Source organism: Penaeus japonicus, unplaced genomic scaffold (assembly GCF_977035675.1).
Source record: "Penaeus japonicus unplaced genomic scaffold, GWHDUDI00000001_assembly GWHDUDI00000006, whole genome shotgun sequence".
In the NCBI taxonomy this organism is placed as follows: domain Eukaryota; kingdom Metazoa; phylum Arthropoda; class Malacostraca; order Decapoda; family Penaeidae; genus Penaeus; species Penaeus japonicus.
The window spans coordinates 24,278,138-24,288,137 of record NW_028234408.1 but is presented as its reverse complement, the minus strand read 5'-3'; positions in this window follow the sequence as shown (position 1 = coordinate 24,288,137).

Below are 10,000 nucleotides of genomic sequence, written 5' to 3'. Positions count from 1 at the left end.
GGATGAGGATGGGAGGAGGAGAGGTTTTGGAAGGGAGGGAGTGAGAGAAGGGGAAGGAGAGGAGGAGGAGGAGGAGGAGGAGGAGGAGTAAGAGAGGGAGGAGGGGGAAGGAGAATGAAGAGGTGGAGAGGGAGGAAAAGTGAAGGAGATGGTAGATAAAGAGAAGGAACAGGAGGATAATAAAGAAAAGAAAGAGGAAGGGAAAGGGGAAGAAAGAAGAAGATTTGGAAAAGGAAGAAAAAGGGAGAAGAGAGGAAAGGGGATGAAAAGAAGGAAGGAGCAGAAAGAGAAAAGCAGGGAAGAGGGGGAAGAAGAAGAAGAGGTAGAAGAGAAATACGGAGAAGGAGAAGGAAACAAGAAGAAAGGGAGGAAGACAAGATGGAGGAGGAGGAGAAGAACAAGTTAGTCTGGCGGCCTCGTCGGAAGATCTATCATCCAGGAATGTGCTTAAAGGCTGTCAGAATATGCTTAAAGTCGAGCAAATAATTCTCATTCTTGGAGGGCGAATGAGCTGACGATGACTATGCTCCTGGAGTAGCTACTTGAAAGATTCTTCTTCTTGCCATTTGAAAGATTCTTGTTCTTGCCATTTGAAAGATTCTTGTTCTTGTTATTTGAAAGATTCTTGTTCTTGCCATTTGAAAGATTCTTGTTTTTGTTATTTGAAAGATTCTTGTTTTTGTTATTTGAAAGATTCCTGCTCTTGTTATTTGAAAGATTCTTGTTTTTGTTATTTGAAAGATTCTTGTTTTTGTTATTTGAAAGATTCTTGTTTTTGTTATTTGAAAGATTCCTGCTCTTGTTATTTGAAAGATTCTTGTTTTTGTTATTTGAAAGATTCCTGCTCTTGTTATTTGAAAGATTCTTGTTCTTGTTATTTGAAAGATTCTTGTTCTTGCCATTTGAAAGATTCTTGTTTTTGTTATTTGAAAGATTCCTGCTCTTGTTATTTGAAAGATTCTTGTTTTTGTTATTTGAAAGATTCTTGTTCTTGCCATTTGAAAGATTCTTGTTTTTGTTATTTGAAAGATTCTTGTTCTTGTTATTTGAAAGATTCTTGTTATTTAACAGATTCTTGCTCTTGTTATTTGAAAGATTCTGGTTCTTGCCATTTAAAAGATTCTTGTTTTTGTTATTTGAAAAAATGTTGTTCTTGTTATTTGAAATATTCTTGTTTTGTTATTTGAAAGATTCTTGTTCTTGTTATTTGAAAGATTCTTGTTTTTGTTATTTGAAAGATTCCTGCTCTTGTTATTTGAAAGATTCTTGTTCTTGCCATTTGAAAGATTCTTGTTTTTGTTATTTGAAAGATTCTTGTTCTTGCCATTTGAAAGATTCTTGTTTTTGTTATTTGAAAGATTCCTGCTCTTGTTATTTGAAAGATTCTTGTTATTGCTATTTGAAAGATTCTTTTGCTTGTTATCTGAAAGATTCTTGTTTTTGTTATTTGAAAGATTCTTGTTTTATGTTATTTGAAAGATTCCTGTTTTGTTATTTGAAAGATTGTCATTCTTGTTATCTGAAAGATTCTTGTTTTTGTTTTTTGAAAGACTCTTGTTTTGTTATTTGAAAGGTTCTTGTTTTGTTATTTGAAAGATTCCTGTTTTGTTATTTGAAAGATTCTTGTTTTTGTTATTTGAAAGATTCCTGTTTTGTTATTTGAAAGATTGTCATTCTTGTTATCTGAAAGATTCTTGTTTTTGTTATTTGAAAGATTTTTGTTTTGTTATTTGAAAGGTTCTTGTTTTTGTTATTTGAAAGATTCTTGTTTTGTTATTTGAAAGGTTCTTGTTTTGTTATTTGAAAGATTCTTGTTCTTGTTATTTGAAAGATTCTTGTTTTGTTATTTGAAAGATTCTTGTTATTTGAAAGATTCTTGTTTTGTTATTTGAAAGATTCTTGTTTTTGTTTATTTGAAAGATTCTGCTTGTTATTGAAAGATTTTTGTTTTGTTATTTGAAAGATTCTTGTTTTTGTTATTTGAAAGATTTTCGTTTTGTTATTTGAAGGGTTCTTGTGCTTGTTATCTGAAAGATTCTTGTTTATGTTATTTGAAAGATTTTTGTTTTGTTATTTGAAAGATTCATGTTTTGTTATTTGAAAGATTCTTGTTTATGTTATTTGAAAGATTCTTGTTCTTTATATTTGAAAAATTCTTGTTATTTGAAAGATTCTTGTTTTGTTATTTGAAAGATTCTTGTTATTTGAAAGATTCTTGTTTTGTTATTTGAAAGATTCTTCTGCTTATTATCTGGAAGATTCTTGTGCTTGTTATCTGAAAGATTCCTGTCTATGTTATTTGAAAGATTCTTGTTTTATGTTATTTGAAAGATTCCTGTTTTGTTATTTGAAAGTTTGTCATTCTTGTTATCTGAAAGATTCTTGTTTTGTTATTTGAAAGATTCTTCTGCTTATTATCTGTGAAGATTCTTGTTTTTGTTATTTGAAAGATTCTTGTTTTGTTATTTGAAGGGTTCTTGTGCTTGTTATTTGAAAGATTCTTGTTCTTTATATTTGAAAAATTCTTGTTCTTGCCATTTGAAAGATTCTCATTCTTGTAATTTGAAAGGTTCTTGTTCTTGTTATTTGAAAGAGTTTCATTCTTGTTATTTGAAAGATTCTTGCTCTTGTTATTTGAAAGATTCATGTTCTTTTCATTTGGAAAGATTCTTGTTTTTGTTATTTGAAAGATTCTTGTTCTTGCCATTTGAAAGATTTTTACTCTTGTTATTTGAAAGATTCTTGTTCTTGTTATTTGAAAGATTCTTGTTTTGTTATTTGAAAGATTCTTGTTTTGTTATTTGAAAGATTCTTGTTCTTGTTGTTTGAAAGATTCTCATTCTTGTTATTTGAAAAATTCTTATTATTTGAATGATTCTTGCACTTGTTATTTGAAAGATTCTTGTTTTGTTATTTGAAAGATTCTTGGTCTTTTCACTTGAAAGATTCTTGTTTTTGTTATTTAAAAGATTCTTGTTCTTGCCATCTGAAAGATTCTTATTTTGCTATTTGAAAGATTATTATTCTTGCCATTTGAAAGATTCTTGTTTTTGTTATTTGAAAGATTCTTGTTCTTTTCATTTGAGAGATTCTTGTTTTTGTTATTTGAAAGATTCTTGTTCTTACATCTCGCGTTCCTGTTGTTCTTCTCAAGTAAGTCGACACTCCATGGGAATTTCTTCTTTCTTTGATCCGCCACAGTTTATTATAGATAAAACAAGAAGAGAAAAAGTATCATTTCGATGATTATGATAATGATGATAATGATCTTAATGATGTTGTTAATAAAGATGATAATAATGATATTGATAATGATGATGATAATGATAATGATGACGATAATAACAATAGTAATGGTAGTAACGATAATGATATATTTATATGTATTGTTTGCTATTCTATCAGTCAAATCTTTTAACATATAACACATCTCTCTCTCTATCTCTCTCTCTCGCTCTCTTCTATCTCTCTCTCTCTCTCTTCTCTCTCTCTTTCTCTTTCTCTCTCTCTCTCTCTCTCTCTCTCTCTCTCTGACCAAACAAATCACAAAAGAAGGAAGGAAAGGGCGAGATAAGACCAATGTAAAGAAGAGTTATAGTAAAAGGAGATAACTTTATGACTTTTCGTGACCTCTCGTCTAGACTGGACATCACCCCCCCCCTCCCCTCTATGTCTTCCCACATACCCCCGCCCCTTCTTTCACAACCTTTCTTTGCATCTATTTCTTACTTTAGCCTTTAATATTATTTTCATCTCTCCCTCTCTCTCACTCTTATCCTCTCTCCTCACCTCCCCCTCATCCCTCCCCTCCCTACACCTTCCCCCTTGTCCTTTCCTTCCCTCCCCTAACCCTCTTCCTTTCCTACATCCCCTCCCTACACCTCCTCCCCCTCTTCCTTCCCCTTCCTCCCTTCCCTCGTTTGCCTACCTCCACCCCTCCCTACACCTCCCTCCCTTCCCTCCTTTCCCTCCCCTCCCTCTCCTTCCTCCTTTACCCCCTCCTCCCCTCCCTGTCCCTCTTCCCTCTCCCTGCTTTCACAGCAATATCCTCCGCACAATAAAACGAGAAAAATATTCCCTACACATATCCCACACCACCCCTTCGTCACGCACGAGTGACAAGTCAGAGGGAAAGAGGGTGAGGGAGGCGGAGGGGAGGGGGTTGTAAGGGGAAGGGGGAAGTGAAGGAGAACGTGGGAGGGGTAGAGGAGAAGAGGAATGAGAGAAAGACAGTGGGAGAAGTAAATAGAGGGAGAGGGAGAGAGGGAGAGAGAGAGATAGGGAGAGAGATAGAGAGGGGGCAGAGACAGTGAGAGATTTATAGAGAGAGAGAGAGTGGGACAGAGAGAGAAAGAGAGAGAGATTGACTGACTCATAGATAGATAAATAAGAGAGACAGGGGGTGAGGAAGAGAGAGATGGGGGGGGGAGGGAGATAGAGAGAGAGGGGAGGGGCAGTGAGACAGAGAGGTAGATAGATTGATAAAAAGAGAGAAAGAGAAAGAGAGTAAGAGAGAGAGAGAGAGAAAGTAAGAAACAGACAGATAGATAAATTGATTGATAGATAGATAGACATATGAGAGAGGGGGGAGAGAAAGAGAGAGAGAAAAAAGAGAAAGAGACAGAGAGAGAGATGGATATAGATAGATAGATAGAGAGAGAGAGAGGGAGAGAGAGAAAAAAAGATGGGGGAGGGAATAAAGAAGTAGAGCAGAGAAAGAGGGGAAGGTATAAGAAAGGAGATGGGAGAAGAAATAAGGAGGAAGGAGAAGGAGGAGGTGACGGAGGAGACAGAAGAGTTAGTAGAGGAGCTGGAGGAGAAGGAGGAGGTGGATTAGATGAAGGAAAGAAAGAAAAATGAGGAGGAGGAAGAGTTTAAGAATGAGGAGTGGGGGGAGGAGAGAAAAGAAACGAAGAAAAGTTTTGTGAAGAGGAGACGGAAGGGGAGAAAGAGAGAGTGAAGGATGAAGAAAATGAGAAAGGAAAATCATATAATCTTTCTTCATTCTCATCCCATCCCGTCTCGTTCTCTTCTCTCTATCTTCCTTCCTTCTCATCCTCCTCATCTATTCTGCTCCTCCCTCCTTCATCTTTTTATGTTGCTTCCTCTTCCCCTCCTGCTGCTCGCTTCTTCCTTCCTTAAATCCTCCACTTCCACTTTTTTTATCATTCAGCTCCTCCTCCTCCAACTCACCATCCTCCTCTTCCTCCTCCACCTCCCCATTATCCTACTCCACCTCACCATCCTTCTATTGCTCCTCCACCTCCCTATTCTTTTCTTCTACCTCCCCATCCTCTTCCTCCACCTCCCCATCCGCTTCCTCTTCCAACCCCATTCCCACCCCTTCCCTGCATCCTCCTTTCTACTCCCCCCCCCCTCACCCTGTTATAACCCCCCAACCTTTCATACCCCTACCCCCTTACCCAGACCCCCCCCCCCCGGGCTCTACTCCTTGTTGACGCTGATTAATCTGACAAACACCGACTGGTAGCTACGAGATCCGTGTGGTTGTGATGGTGATAGCGACTATGGTGCTGATGATGCCGAGGGTGACGATCAGGAGGAGTTGGGGGGGGGGGGGTGATGGTGAGTAGAAGAGGATGGTGATAAGAGGAAGAGGAAATAAAAGATAATGAAGTAAGGGAGAATAGCAGAATCGACGATGATGGCGGAACAAGACGGTGAGAAAGAGAAAGATATTAATAACGTTGAGGATAATGATGGCTGAAGAGGTTTGGGGGGGGGGAATAGGGAGTGAGGGAGGGGAGAGAAGGGAGAAGGAGGGGGATTAGTGTTTTGAAAGAGAAAAAGAAAAAAATATGAAGGGGGGGAAACAGTGAAAAATGATAATGTTCACTGTAAGAAAAAAGGCATAAAGAAAAGGAAGGGGATCGGCGGAAGAAAGATAAAATACAAATGGTGATGATGATGGTAATGATAGTGATAAATGATTATATATAATAACAACGAAAGTATAAGGAGAAAGAAAAATGCTGTGGCTGTGGGTATTGCTTTCTTCCTTTGTATCCATAGTAATTATATAGCACAAGAGAGTAAGATAGTGATTGATAAAAATAAAGAGAAAGAAAGAGGAAAGAAAGAAAGTAAGGAAGACGCAATGAGAAATAATAAACAGAACGAAAGAACGAAACAAATACATTAAGATCATAAGGGATGAAAGAAGGGAAATCCAAAGCTAAAAGGGGAAGAGGAGAGGAAAAGAGGATAAGACAAGAGGTACTGAAAGGGGAAGGGCAAGAAATCGCTTTGTCAGGTCAGGTCATTATCTACCCCCCCCCCTCCACTCACCCTCCCCTACCCCCAACACCCCCCAACCCATCTCTATCTCCAAATATAACGATACAGCTAAGACGCATGAAAGAGGGAAATAAACGAGGGGAAATTTGCCCTTGAGGGGAGGGGAGGGTAGGGTAACAAAAGCAATAGTAACAAGCAAGACAAACAACTTACTGAAAGGTTATGAAGAACAGGAACTAGAACATTAGCATTTAGATTTAGATAAATAATTTCCTGTGCAGAGCCTCTCGTTCCTTGCCTCGCCCCCTAGACAAACCATTCCCTTCCTTCCCTTTGCCCCCCCACCTACCCCTCCCCCTCTCTCCCCTCTTGGAACGCCCTCCTTGAACAGTTTTACGATTGCGACCTCTCCGTCCGGGGCAAAGGCGGTTCTGACTGGATGCCCTTTCCAACATCGACCGTGACCCTCTCAATACGCTCTTCTACCTATCATGCCCCCATCCCTACCCTAACCTCATCCTTTCTCACGCCCCTCCCCTCTCCCCACGCTTCCCCCATACCCCCCCCCCCCACCTTCCCGCCCAAGCCACTTCCTCTCCAAATCTTAGGTACCCCCTTCCCCCCTTCCTTCCACCCCCATCACCACCTTCCAAAATACCCCCTCCTTAACCCTCTGACCCACTTTCCCACCTATGCCACACTTAACCCATATTTCTGGATCTCTTTCCCTCCCAAAATACTCCATCCCACACACCCGTACCTCTCCCCCCTTCCTCCCCCCTTCCTCCCCCCTCCCCCAACCTCAACATGTATCACAATCTCCAAGACCCACGCGGCTGCTTCGGGAATCAGAATAAAAGCCAAGTAATTCCCTTCAATTAATCCCAGTTAATCCCATCCACGGCCTCTGCTCCCATTGCTTCTTCTTCTTCTGCTTCTTCTTCTACTGCTATTACTTCTTCTTCGTCTTCCTCTTCGTCTTCTTCTTCTTCTACTACTAACAATTACTACAATTACTGTACTACTACTATTATTTCTTCTTCTTCTTCTACTACTACTACTACTGCTACAACTTCTTCTTCCTTTTCTTCTACTTTACTATTTTTTCTTCTTTCTTCTCTTTCCTTTATCTTTCTTCGTCGTGCTCCTCTTCTCCCATTTTCCTTTTTTTCGTCTTCTACGTCTTGTTATAATTTATTCTTTCTTCTTTCTTAGTCTTATTTTTTTCGTTTTCATAAAATATGTTTTGGGTAGTTCTCTGTTTTGTCGTTTTATGTGTGTGTGTTTCTTTGAATCATTTATTTGTATTTTTATATGCGTTTTTATCACTCTTGTTTCTTTCTCAATTATTCTTTGGCATTCATATTATTTCCTTCCTTCATCTATAATGTTTCTGTAATGTTCTTTGTTGCTTTTTGCTTATGATAACCATAGGCTTATCAAAATTTGTTCCAAACGCTTATCATCTAGAACTTTGTAATTAATTACTGTATCTGATTTTTCCGTCCTGATATACTTTTTTTTATTATAACTATTATGACTAGCATTATGATTACCATTATCATCATTACCATTGTTATCATCATTATCATCATTAGCATTAGCATTATTATCATTATTATTGTTATAATCAATCATAATCATTTTTGTCATTACTGTTGTCATCTTTATAATTTCTATCACTAACATTATTATTATCATTTTTATTACAACCATTATCATTGCTTTCATTATTATTATCACTATAATTTTATATTATTATTACTATTATCACTGTCTTCTTCATAATCATTATCTTTCATTTTCTAATCATTGTTATCATAATCATTTTCATTATCGTTATCATCAGTATTGTTTTCATTATCGTTACCATCAATATTATTTTCATTACAATCGTTATAGCTATCCTTATCATTATTTTCATCATCATAGTAGAAGTAGTAGTTGCAGCAATAGTAGAAGTCGCCATTGTAGTGTTAGAAATAGTTTTAGAAATTGCAGTAATAGTTATAGGTGTAGTAGTAGTAGGAGTAATTGTAATAATAGTAGTAGTAGTGGTAGTAGTTATTGTTGTTAATGCTTTCGTTGTAAGCGGTAGCAGCAGTGGTATTAATAGTAGAAGTATTAATAGCATTAATATTAGTAATGGTACCAGCAGTAGTAGCAGCAGTAATAGTGTTAGTTGTAGTGGTAGAAATAGTAAATGTAGTAGTAGTAGTAAGAGTAGTAGTAGCAGTGATAGTGTAAGTAATATAGGTAGTAGTAGTATTAGTAAGAGTGATCGGAGTAGTAGTAGCAGTGATAGTGTTAGTTGTAGTGGTAGGAGTATCAGCAGCAGTAGTTGTAGTGGTAGCAGACGTAGTCCCCTAATCAGCCTCAACACCCTTGCATACGAGGGCTGAACCTGACACCCAAACAACACGAGGTCATGCTGAGTCAGCAGGCCGAAGCCTCGGGAGCCCATAGCTCAGCATAGCCAGCCTGACGTTAAGGAGCGCGTGGATTAGTAAGATTGGACGCTGGCGAGATTGGGTCGGAGCGGCAGGCATCGGAGAGTGTTGGAGACTTTCTTGTTTTGTTCGGTAACTGATTCGAAGTGGCTCGTGAGATATCGAAACGGGACCGAAAGGCTTCGCTACTTTGATATTTGGCATTGCAGTAGAGCCAGCTGGATGGGTGAAGATTAGCTCACCCAAGGATGGACGTTGACTTGATCTTTTGTTTTGGGGCGGATACCCTCTACTATGTAAGAGCTGAGTTGGGATTCATGGGTGTCCGCTAAATCCTAACTGTTTTTTAACAACGAAAGAAGAAAATATTGTGTAGTTTGCACAACAATTCTCAGTCACATGCAAAAAAGGACAAAACCTAAACAAAAGGTCCAAGCTGATTTTACTTTATGGCGTTTAGTTAAGTTGACTTAACATTGTGTATACCACCCGATTATATTTGTCTTTTTTAATTCACCGGTTTATATTATATTACCAAGTCATTGATATTCTACCAATAAGAATTTCTCTTCTTATATTGTGTTTCATGTTTTCATTTTCACTGGCAAACTGACGCTATGACGTAACGCGCCGGACTGTCTTTATAATCGAACCAAATATGCTGAAGAATGTGTGCGTGTGTGTGTAGGTGTGTGTATGTGTGTGTGTGTGTAAGTGTGTGTGTGTGTGTGTGTGTGTGTGTGTGTGTGTGTGTGATCACCTCTATTAAACACCACTACCATACATTCGTCCAACTCCTGTCCGAAGGAAAATTCATTATATGTATTGTATATATCCCCAACATACGATAACCATATATTTGTGTGCATAATCTCTATGTCCTAACACAAACTACAAGTCATTTTACACATTCTCTGTGATATTAAATTGAAGCAAGACGAGGACAAACACTACATAAAACGAATTATACATTGCTTTGACTGGAATCATCGAAACCTTTGACTTCTTTCTTACCTTCTGCCTTACTTATTTGGGTTGATTGTGTTCACACTCGCATTGTTTACCCTAATGATCGAAGTGCTCCAAGGTGCTGCAAACATTGGTAATGCTGCCGGATCCATTTATGTCTGTCTATCTGATTTCTATTCTATAAAAAAAATGTTAAATATCTGTTAGATATCTGCTGATTTGTCTCTCTCACACACAACATATTGGGACAAAAAATACAAATATGTATACGTAAACACGCACAAACAAACAGACAAGGGAACATAAAAAAACACACACACCCA